The sequence below is a fragment of the Danio rerio genome, chromosome 25 (assembly GCF_052040795.2).
Source record: "Danio rerio strain M-AB ecotype USA chromosome 25, GRCz13ab, whole genome shotgun sequence".
NCBI lineage: Eukaryota > Metazoa > Chordata > Actinopteri > Cypriniformes > Danionidae > Danio > Danio rerio.
The window spans coordinates 7782501-7795000 of NC_141045.1; the positions used below are offsets into that span (position 1 = coordinate 7782501).

Here is a 12500-nt window from a genome sequence, read left to right on the forward strand (position 1 = left end):
AAAATAAAAAATAATGATAGTTTGTTAACTTGTAATAAAATAACAGTAATGTGTAATAAAATAAATAATAATGTACAAAACCTGCCATATTAGCTAACTAGATACAGCTAATGTATAATATATATATATATATATATATATATATATATATATATATATATATATATATATATATATATATATATATGTATAATATATATATATGTATAATATATATATATATATATATATATATATATATATATATATATATATATATATATATATATATATTAGTGCATTTAAACAAAATTAGTATTCATGCCTAAATAAGTTTTAGGAACCACAAATAATTGCTTGACTTCTAGTTGATAATTTGGTATTATATGAAAGACAAAGGCTTCTAGATTACGCTTATTTTACCAAAATAAAATATGATCATGTCTTGATTTTTAATTATTTAATTACAACAGTAAGGTCTGACTTTTCTTAGACAAAAGTCTTGTCACTTAAATACAGAATATAATGTACAGTAAATGCAAAAACAATGTCCAGTATAGAATATAAAGTCACCGTGCAGTGGAAAAAGAATGAATATTGTGTATGAGCTTGGAGGACTACATCCATACAGCTCTGCAATGACTCAAATCACTTATTAATAAAGTCATCTGGAATGGCAAAGAAAGCATCTTGCAGGACTCCCAGAGTTCATCAAAATTCTTTGGATTCATCTTAAACGCCTCCTATCTTTATCTTACCCCAGATATGCTCAATAATATTCGTGTCTGGTGACAGGGCTGGCCAATCCTGGAGCATGTTGACCTCCTTTGCTTTCAGGAACTTTGATGTGGAGGCTAAAGTATGAGAACGAGCGCTGCTTAGAAATTTGCCCTCTCCTGTAGTTTGTAATGGGCAGGACAAATAACTTGAAAATCTCCTGCACGTCCCATACTGAATGTAACCCCAAACCATGATTTTTCCTTCACCAAACTTGACTGATTTCCAATAGGTCTTCTGCAGTGTTTGTGATAATTGAGATGCAGTTCAACAAACGATACATCAGAAAAATCGACCTTCTGACACTTTTCCAAATGATAAACTGGAAATCAAGTTACTATTTGTTGCTTTTGCAACTGGGATTGATGACAAGACTTAAGGCAGGTAGTGTGTATTTATATATATATATATATATATATATATATATATATATATATATATATATATATATATATATATATATATATATATATAGCTAGGTTAATTGCATGGAATTGTGTGTAAAATAATTCCTCATTTTGGATAAAAGTATCTTAATTACGTTGTAAATTATTTATTTATTGGCACAGTATTTAATTTCACAATCTGACATGTGAAATGCAGTTTTTCACCTCACATTAGCGCTAGCACTGCTCGAAAAACAAAATTAACTGTCATATAATTTATGATGGAAATTAAAAAAACTGTACTGGTTCTGTTCTTTTTCACGGGTATTTTTTATATACTAAAACTACTACATCTTAATTTAATCTGTATGTCCCAAAACACAGTATAAATAATTAAAATGTACTGGTTTTAATAGTAAAAATGTGATGGTTTTTAATGCTATTTGCAGCAGAAGCTATTTAGATCTTATGTGATCGTTTCTATTGTGATTTTTACACAGAAAGGTTCAGGTTATCAGTGTCTGGCAAACCCAAAACTGTTATTTCACTTTGCTTTGCTTTGGAATATCCTTCCCATATTGTTCGCTGGATGCTGCCACTATGTTCATTGTCTCTCCTGAACCAGTAATGCCTCCATATCGGCCGCAAACAGTAAATAAATCCCCCCAGTCTTGACATTCTGCGCACACACCTCATAATCCTCTCATGAAATTCAAGTATGTTTCCGCTGTTGATCTTTGATAGCGCAGACGTGTAGATGCTGGGAGATATCGATCGCATCCTCCTCTCATGATTTGGTGGCTTTGGAGGCCGTCGACTATTGCTTAGCAACGGCTCGGCTAAAAGCGGCGCATGGCTTGTTTTGTTGTTAGCCGAGAGGGTTTATATCAAAACCAGAACGACCTGCAGGAGAAACCCAGAAACGTGATCTTGTTAGGGGAGCAGATAAATCATTTAAAGGGGTAGTTCATCCAAAATGGAACATTCTGTCATCGTTTACTCAGCCCTCGTGTCATTCTTGACCTGACTTTTGTACTTTTTTAAAAATAGATCTTTTTTTGATAGGTTTTGCCGATTGCTGCTGCTTTTTTTCTTTGCAGTTATGATGAATGTGAACTGAAGCTGTCAACCTTCAAATATAGACACAAAGACATCATAAAAGTAGTCTAAATGATCCTTGTGCTATATTTTTTAAGTTATACAGGCAACATGTAACTCAATTTAAAACATTTAATTTTTAAAATAAGGATATTTTAGGAATGAGGAAGTTACTGTAAAGAAACACTGATACATACATTAGAATGTGTCCTGTTCATTTTTGTTTTGAGCTAAAAAAATATATATGGCTGACATGTTTGCACAGAAAACTACATTACCCATGATGCCATGCAGTCATTTGCCCAATTAGAAAGTTGCACCAAAATTTATATATATATATATATAAACGGAGAGCAGATTATTTTTTAAACACATTTCTAAACATAATAGTTTTTAATAACTCATTTCTAGGAACTGATGTATTTTTGCCATGATGACAGTAAATAATATTTTACTAGATATGTTTCAAGACACTTCTATACAGCTGAAAGTGACATTTAAAGGCTTAACTAGGTTAATTAGGTTAACTAGGCAGGTTAGGGTAATTAGGCCAGTTATTGTAGAACGATGGTTTGTTCTGTAGACTATTGGAAAAAATATAGCTTAAAGGGGCTAATAATTTTGTCCTTAAAAAGGCTTTTAAAAAAATCTAAACTGCTTTTATTCTAGCCGAAATAAAACAAATTAGACTTTCTGCAGAAGAAAAATATTATCAGACATACTGTGAAAATTTCCTTGCTCTGTTAATCATGTTTTGAAAATTATTTAAAAAAAGAAGGAAAAAAAAATCAAAGGGGGGCTAATAGTTCTGACTTCAACTGTATGTATATACACACACATACAGTGCTCAGCATATATAGGTAGACCCTTCACAAATCTGTCTTTTAAATTTATAATTTTAATAGGAAGCTATCTGATAATATATTGGTGCATATACTTTAATTTAGTCAGTACTGAAGCCAAATCTGGAGCTCATTTAACAAAATAACTAACAATAACGGTCCAAAAACTAGTACAGCCAAATTTATATTATAGAAAAATATTAAATACAAATAAAAAAAACAGCAGAAATCAAGTAAAGCAAAAACAAAAAAAAAAAACAAAAAAAAGGAAACATTTAGTTAAAATTTTGTAGGTTTTAATTTTTAGCTTGACTTCGTAATATTTTGCTTGCCTTTAATTGTATTATCTTTCAGTTTCTAAATATGTTTGGTGAATAAAATATTATTTTAATAAATATTTCTGTTAAATCTGTTTTGTTTAAATGCACTAATATATATATATATATATATATATATATATATATATATATATATATATATATATATATATATATATATATATATATATATATATATTATACAGATAGATAGATGGATGGATAGAGGTATATAGATAATGATCATTCATTCATTCATTCATTTTCTTGTCGGCTTAGTCCCTTTATTAATCTGGGGTCACCACAGCGGAATGAACCCCCAATTTATCCAGCAAGTTTTTACGCAGCGGATGCCCTTCCGGCCACAACCCATCTCTGGGAAACTTACAAATACAAACACACACACTCATACACTACGGACAATTTAGCCTACCCAATTCACCTGTACCGCATGTCTTTGGACTGTGGGGGAAACCGGAGCACCCGGAGGAAACCCACGCGAACGCAGGGAGAACATGCAAACTACACACTGAAACGCCAACTGAGCCGAGGATCGAACCAGCGTCCCAGCAACCTTCTTGCTGTGAGGCTAACGTGCTACCCACTGCGCCACTGCGTCGCCATACAGATATTATATTTTCTGTTATTTTTGGTTCTGAGCAAAAATGATATATAAGTCATATCTTTGTACAGAAAAACTACATTACCCATAATGCAATTAAATAACTCAGCAATCAGAGTCTCAACAAAATTAGCCCACTTGCATAAAGCACAGATATTAGCATAATTTCACTTAAGATTATGCTATACATAAATATGAATATCTTATTATTTGCCTCATAACTGTGTGTGTGTGTGTGTGTGTGTGTGTGTGTGTGTGTGTGTGTGTGTGAATATACGGTATTTAGGTTTTGTTTTTTTGCAGTCAAATTTAAATATATTATATTAATATATCTGTGGACACACTCGACAACTCAAAATTAAAAAGTAATCTGAGGCTGTTAACATTAATGACACAAAAAGCATCTTATGAACAGTTTTTTTTTGGTTCTGAGCAAAAACTATTTATAAAAAAATTCATATATTTGTACAGAAAATGTACATCACCCATGATGCTATGCAAAAACAAATCAGTAGTCAGAGTCTTTAAAATTAATATTTAGCTCTGCCCACTTCTATATATAAAAAAATATATTAGCATAATATCACTCATAAAGATTAAGTTCTACCTTATGTTAAATATTATCATCATTTGCAATGCTTTATGGGATTGTAGTTCCTTCTTTTATTGAAGCTGTTAAGTATACTGTTGAGCGGTTTTGTCTATTTCTCTGGTTTTCATATACTTCATAAAACCTATGGGGAAAAAGAATTGATAAAGTGGGTGGTGCCATCTAATTGGCTCCGCCCAGCCACAATGGTTCAAAAGAGTCGACTCATTCTGATTCATTGGTTCATTCTCTCTTATGAACCATCACAGCTTTTTTTTTTTGTAAATAATGACTCAAAGCTTTACATGTTTGCAGTCTCTGTTCACTTTGAAGCTTGAAAGCCTTATTAGTTTAAAAACATAGACTTGAATCTGTCATTAAGGATATACATTAATAACAGAAATACCTTTAATTCCCTTCTAAACCTCCATCTTCCTCCAGTCCTCCATCTTGGACTGTTTGTCAGGGATTTTTGGCGTTTTGAGCACAACAAAGAGACGCGAATCCGCTTGAAATCTGCGTCTAAATCAGATGACTGAATAAATGAACGACAGTCCAAAAGCGGGAAAACGGAGGATGACGGGAAATGTGGGTCATCGGCTGACAGAAATGTGACGCGCTTTGAAGACAAACGTCACATTAAAGAGGTGAATATATGAGCTCAGCATCACGGAGAATCTCTAATTCACTTCTGTCTCTGTTTCTGTCGGTCTGTCTGCGCAAAATAACTCCAGCAGAAAAACACTCATCCGATTATTCCCCGTAGGAAAGTTTGATATTAATTAAAAAGGTTTAATTACTGTCTCTCAGGCTCCTGCGGCTCGATTCCTGTGTGTGTTTGTGTGCTCAGTAATATTTTTAAACTTGAATTAGTTTGAAATGAACAATAAAAAAGTATTTTCATTAAAACATGAACAAATAGAGATTAAGCACCTGCATATTAATGTACTGGATTGTGCAATATAAATACATTATTAAATTTATGTTCATAGTCAGTCGTAACTATTTTATGTTGTTATATGTTTGATTATATAGACATGTGTATTAAAGTAATTAAAATAAATTATGGATTTAATCATAATAAATCACCTAAAATCCATTATTAAATTATTAGTATTTGTAAAAAAAAAAAAAAAAAAAAAAAGTTGTTAGGCCTAATGAAATCGAATTCATAATGCATTTAATTGCGTAAAAATTATAATAATTGATGAAATAAAATAATTATATATTCAATCGTATTTAATATGATTAAATATTTATGTCATATAAATAAAATTAAATGTATATAATTGCGAATAAATAACACATTCAATAAATATGTACAGTGATATTTATAATTAATCTAAATTAAAGCTATTACAATCTTCTAATTCTACATTTAAATATTTATATAGAATAATCAAAAATATTTATACAACAGTTCTGTCTGGTTCTTGAATCTAATTGGCTGATAGTCGTGCAATATTCTGCAATATCAGAACTAGTACAGCCTCTTCACTGTTGTGTATTACTCCGCCCAGAGTGACAACAGATTAATAAACTCACTACAGTTTGACAGATATTGTAGTTGGACAACATAATGTGCTTTTTAGGCTTTTTAATGTGAGAATGTAGTTCTTTAGATTGCAACTATGCAGTTTATTTATAAGGGCAGTGCCTATTTAAAATATTTTTTATGTCCGAGATTCAGTCATTAAGCAAAGACGATTGATGTTCCACCACAAGATGGCAACAGAGACTACATAATAAGTCATTAGAGGATGAAACGGTGTTAATTTCAAGCTACAGCTGATCAAATCGTAATAAAAAAATTGGTAAGTCGAACTCTCTTTTTTATGTTGGATTGCTGTATTTATACCATAGTTATCGAAGTGTTTGCTTTGCTTTGGCTTTATATTTAATAATATTTCATTTATTGTGATCTGATCGCAACAGAGAAGTACAGGGAAATCTCTGTAGACTGATGCCATTTAAAGCCGTTCAGCCTTATAAATTTAAAATGTGAGCAAAACCACCTGTTTTGTTCTCAATTTAAACATTACGTTAGAGAGCTCTAAAGTGACGTTGGTGAAGTAGCAATGGTTTCTGCTGTTCTGACATCAGCTGCAGATGTGAATGAATGGCGGAAGAAAGTAGTTCCTTATACAAAAGGATTTTTGATACTGTCCGTGTATGATTTTCTTTTTTAAACACACAATTATGCAGTCGAACTGTTGTATAAACGCAATATCATACTCGTAGCAGTGCGATATGGCTGTATATTGTCACTGGTGGGACACTAGGGTTCTAGGTCTGTGGCTTCAAGCCAACACACGCCTCCCAGCAGTGCCGATATACGGCCAGATCGCACTGCAACAACTGTGATATATTAAATAATTTAAATATTTAGTGTTTTGTTGCATTATTTATAAAAGTAATGATACTATATAAATGTAAAAAAGTAAAAATACAGTGCTGTTGTGCTTTAAGATTATTACAATTAATTAATTAATTAATAATTATTAACTTTTTTATTATTAAAAGCTGTTTACAATCTAAAAAATATTTACAAATTATTTTAAAAATCTATCATCATATACTAACTCATTTCAAACCTGTACTTTCCTCTAATTTCATGGAAAACAACAGACCGAAACCTCATCAGGCAATACCATATTTAACCTAAAGCTGAATTTTAATGTCTCCCCTACACCCCCACCCCCTGCTTTGCTTCAATCCTGTCCTGTAACATCTCCACAAACTGAAAGCGTCACATTGGCAAACACAGAGTGACTGTTTCTCTCTATTAGTTCTGCATTGCTGGATCTGTTGCTGTTTGTTCTTGGCTGACGGTGAAAGTGAAAGCTCTGTAATGAATTATGATGCTCAATAATTGATGCTGAAGCATTGTAATTCATCTAGCAGATCAGAGGACGGCAGATGTGTGAAGAAGAGCCATCAGAAGCTGTTCGGCCTCAGTAAACTTCACTCCGTCTGATCCTCTTCAGCCACCGAAAGCCAATGTTAGCTGAAAGTCAAAGTCTGAGGGTTATAACAGGCAAGTCTCACTTGGAACCGGTAATATTGACCATTTTGTTGTTGCCGTTTTAACCTGTGAAGTAACAAATTGCAAACACTCAAATAACTGTAATTGAGTAGATTTTCTCAGGAAGTAGTTTCAAAAATGTGTACTTTTACTTTGCCTTGAGTGCGTTTTTAGTTCAGTATCTGTACTTTTACTCCACTATTGTCCTTCAACCTGCTGTAAATACTACATTTTTGCTTGTCTAAGGTGATTGGCTAAAGTAGAATAATCAGTCCTGTGATTCTTGTCCAATGATAGAGAGTAAATCGTATCATGCTGAACAACCTCAAGACATGGGTGCTTTATAAATGCAGCAAACCATCTGGAAGCATTAAAAGTGTCCAAGAAGATGTCCAAAATCTTTAAATGCGATGACCCAGTGTTTACAGCCTGCATGTCACTGGTGAGAAGATGAAGGATGTTTACTGTATGATGACATAAACGGCCTTAATAACTAAATGCACTACAGAATTTTACGTTTTCACACACATGCACAGACTGCATGTAAACACATTAGCCTTTCACAGTGTAATATTTACTACTCTTGAATACTCCTTAAAGGGCTACTTTTTACTCATACTTTGAGTAATATTTACAACAGAAACCTTTACCCTACTTGCATTACATTTTAGGATAATTTTACTTATGATTTTTCTATACTCTTTCCACTTGTTTTAACATATTCCTTCGTACAGTACTGCGCCTATAGAAAATCATTATACTCTATGAAAATCTATACCTTTAGTCACATCACACCCTGCTTTTTTTCAACAAACCCTTGCGATAAAGTTATAGTAAGGCAAAGGTTAGGAGAAGACTACAACAAACTTTTCAAAGGCTGGAAAAGTTATTTGAATTGTGAGTTAATTTCAGGTTGTATGACAAATAAGGTAATATATATATATATATATATATATATATATATATATATATATATATATATATATACATACATACATACACACATACATATATTATTACATATATATGATTATTACAAATAATCTCTATTTGTATATGAATATTTACAGTATAAATGTATTCTTTATACTAATTTATAGTATATTTATGGATTTATTTGTATTTAAATTGAAAAAGGAGTGTGACGGAAAGAGAAAGAGGAGATATTGTAATTTTTTCTTTACTATACATTTCTTACATTGGCAGTGATTATAACCTTTACATATGTTTACGTTTTTTAACAAGATGTTGTAACCTCATATTAATACTACATATGTAAGGAAACAAAAAAAAATTACAGAGGAAAAGGGGGGGGGGGGGGTGGAGATAAAATTTAAACACAAAGCTTGAGTACATTTTCCAACCCGTATATATATATATATATATATATATATATATAAGCAAATGACAACAGAATATTAATTTTGTGAACTATCCTTGCCCTAATATCAGTAAATAGTAATTGAGACACAACAAAATCCTTCTATAAATAAGCAACAAAACTACAAAATATATATTGTATATATATTATTACATATATAAATATTACTATTATTATTTGGTAAATGGACGACGCAGTGGCGCAGTTGGTAGTGCTGTCGCCTCACAGCAACAAGGTCGCTTGGTTGCTGGTTCGAACCTCAGCTCAGTTGCTGTTTCTGTTTGGAGTTTGCATGTTCTCCCTGCGTTTGCGTGGGTTTCCTCCGGGTGCTCCGGTTTCCCCCACAGTCCATAGACATGCGGTACAGGTGAATTGGGTGGGCTAAATTGTCTAGTGCAGTGGTTCTCAAACTTTTTTCATCAAGTATCTCTTTTCATCAAAAAAATTGTCTCTCCAAGTACCACCAAAATGAGCAGTATTAAAATACAGAAGCGTAGTAGGCCTAGTAAAGCAGCTACAACTCCACACGGTTAAAAAAAGGTGGCAGATTACCTCAGAAATATAGGCTACATTTCATATATGGCATATTATATACATCATTTTTGATAAATTTTGAAATATATGTAGCAAATACATGACATATTTCATTCCTCCGTGTACCACTAGAAGGAAGTCCGCGTACCACAGTTTGAGAACCACTGGCCTAGTGTATGAGTGTGTATGAATAAGTGTGTGGATGTTTCCCAGGGATGGGTTGCGGCTGGAAGGGCATCTGCTGTCTAAAAACGTGCTGGATAAGTTGACGGTTCATTCCGCTGTGGCGACCCCGCATTAATAAAGGGACTAAGCTGACAAGAAAATGAATGAATCAATGTTATTAAATGCATATGGTAAAGGCTCTGTTTTGTTGAGTTTGTCCTCAATCAACCTCATTTAAACCCCATCACACCTTGTTTGTGGCTCATTTTGATTCTATGTCACGCTGTGCTTCATTGTATCTCCACACACACACACACACACACTCACAGCTCTATCTGCTGCGTCTGTCTTCTCTGTCTGGCTGGAGGGAATGATCTACACTTCTCTCTGCACTCCTTATTTTAGGCAGCATCTCTAATTTGTTTTTCTCCTCGTGTGACTGCCGCTGTAATTCACACGCACACACATACACATGCGAGCGCACACACACCCAGAAATAGACCTGGTGGACACTCATGCCGTTCACCATAAATAATGAGTCTAATGCAGCACATTCTGCAGTCACAACTTGTGATGATTCATCCAAAGTGTGTGTGCGTGTGTGTGCGTGGTCCGGTCAGTGTGATGGACAGTTCAACCAGTGGACAAAGGTACATACCCACAACCAGGCCGTGTTTAGAGGACACTGTTGGACTCATGAATATATATGAAAAGATATCTCTGAAAGAAGAAGAAAAAACTGATAAAAATTTTATCATCTTTAAGAAACGGATTGAACTTCTCAAGGGTGAATGGAAAAAACACAGTCATGCAAATCTGCTCCTGTGGGGGGTAAAATAGGAGCCAAAAGATTGAAGCAAGATCAGATGGGCAAAATCACAAAGACTTTTTCAGTTTTGCTACTGAGGGTTTTTTTCCCATACGCTTATTTATTGAATGTATTTCTAGCAGGGATGTCCCGATCAGGTTTTTTGCCCTCGAGTCAGAGTCATTTGATTTTTGAGTATCTGCCGATACTGGAACCTGCTCAGATACTTTTGTAATACATAAAAAAGATTATGGAAAAGCATAAAAACACATTAAAGATGTTCCTTATTTGTTGTTTTGATTCACCTTATTCGTCTCTGCAACAAAATGATGTCATGCCGCACGCGTTGCTGTTTCTGTGTAAAGTCAAGAAAGATGTTTAACTCCAACACATAACTATTGATGTGATGTTTGTGATAAAACAATGTGTGTGTGTGTATAAATCTCTCTCCCTCTCATTTTTCACATTTCACATTTTAGGTGCTTTATTGGCATGACAAATAACTACATTCGTATTGCCAAAGCAGTGCAGCATCGCTGCAAACAAACAAAACAGTGCAAAAAGGGCAGTAGTGCTAACAAATATGAATATAAAAAATAATACAGAATAAAGAAAATAAAAAAAAATATTAAAAAGATTAATAACATAAAAATAGGTTAATAAAAAATAATAATAAAAAAATAGATTAATGTTAATATGTAAAACAGGATAAAGGTAATGACAGTATTATCTAAAGAAAAGTCCACAAATTAAGAGTTCCAGTATTTGTGTGTCGGAGACTGGAGCGGGTCATTATGGGTTCCTCAGACGGTGGCAGGAGTGCACAAACAGCTGATAGCATACAGCAGCACACACACTCCACCAATAAGATGAGTAGTTTCTTACTTTCTCTCTCTTTCACTTACTCCCTCTCTCTCTCTCATGAACATTTCATTCATGCCCCCGTGACAAACTGGGGTATTAGATGCAAATAAGAAGTAAGGACTGGTGAGAGTGTTATGGAATTTAATAACGCACGCCAAATGGAAAAAAATGTGTGTGTGTGTGTGTGCACGGCTCTTGTGTGCACGGTACTGACAGCCACGTGTGTGGATCTTGATGGAAGATATGGCAAAGTCCTACATGACGGTAATAGTTTGATTGCTGTGTTTACTGTAATAATAACACAAAGCAAAGAATAATATGAATAGGAATAGCAAAGAAAAAAAATATGTATATAGTATATATATATATATATATATATATATATATATATATATATATATATATATATATATATATATATATATAAAAGATGAAAAAAAAATAGAAATAGTATATATATATATATATAAAAGATGAAAGATCAAAAGCGGGACTGATAAATGCGATAACATTAATATTAATAATTTTAACATGCTAATAGGGATGTAACGGTATCAGAATTTTACGGTATGGTAATACATTGGTATGAATGGCACGGTACGGTAATTTACAGGAAAACAAAACTAATGAAAAGACTCGAAAAAAGTGCCAAAAGTGTTTATTTACCTTAACACTGAACATATCAATGACATACAAATTAGCCATCTATCTGTAAGTTTCTAAACAGGAACTTCAATGTTTCAATTTTAATAACAAAAAACTATAAAACCATATAAAAAAATAAAGTTTGAGGAGGAAAATAATTTGAGGCGGTCGATCAGCTAATCTTATAACTTCCAGCTCCAGATATTAAGTATACCAAATATCTCATGGATGTCAGCGACTCATCAGCGATTCTCTCAGATTGCGTCTTTGTAAGTTCACACTGTGTTACTCGCATTAAGAGCACCGATTTTTCAAAACCTGTCGACAAGTCTAAATGGGGGCTAAAATCATGCAGTCTGAACTCGCCATAATGCAACTTTATCATTAAAGTTTTTCAACACTGACAACCCCCCTTCGCACTTCACATTCGTCCACGACCACCATCGCCCCCCTTTCGTCCGCGCCACC

General features: G+C 33.3%; 2 long non-coding RNA genes across 6 annotated transcripts in view; one reads left to right on the plus strand and one right to left on the minus strand.

Annotated features, from left to right (window-relative positions):
* LOC147830780 (uncharacterized) overlaps positions 1-12500 on the plus strand; it is a 227584-nt gene that overhangs the window by 32398 nt on the left and 182686 nt on the right. The window lies entirely within an intron of this gene.
* LOC147830781 (uncharacterized) lies at positions 1220-5574 on the minus strand. Its single transcript, XR_015526124.1, has 2 exons — positions 5017-5574; positions 1220-2045 (listed from the first exon to the last, which is right to left on the minus strand). It is a non-coding gene; the product is annotated as an uncharacterized LOC147830781 (long non-coding RNA).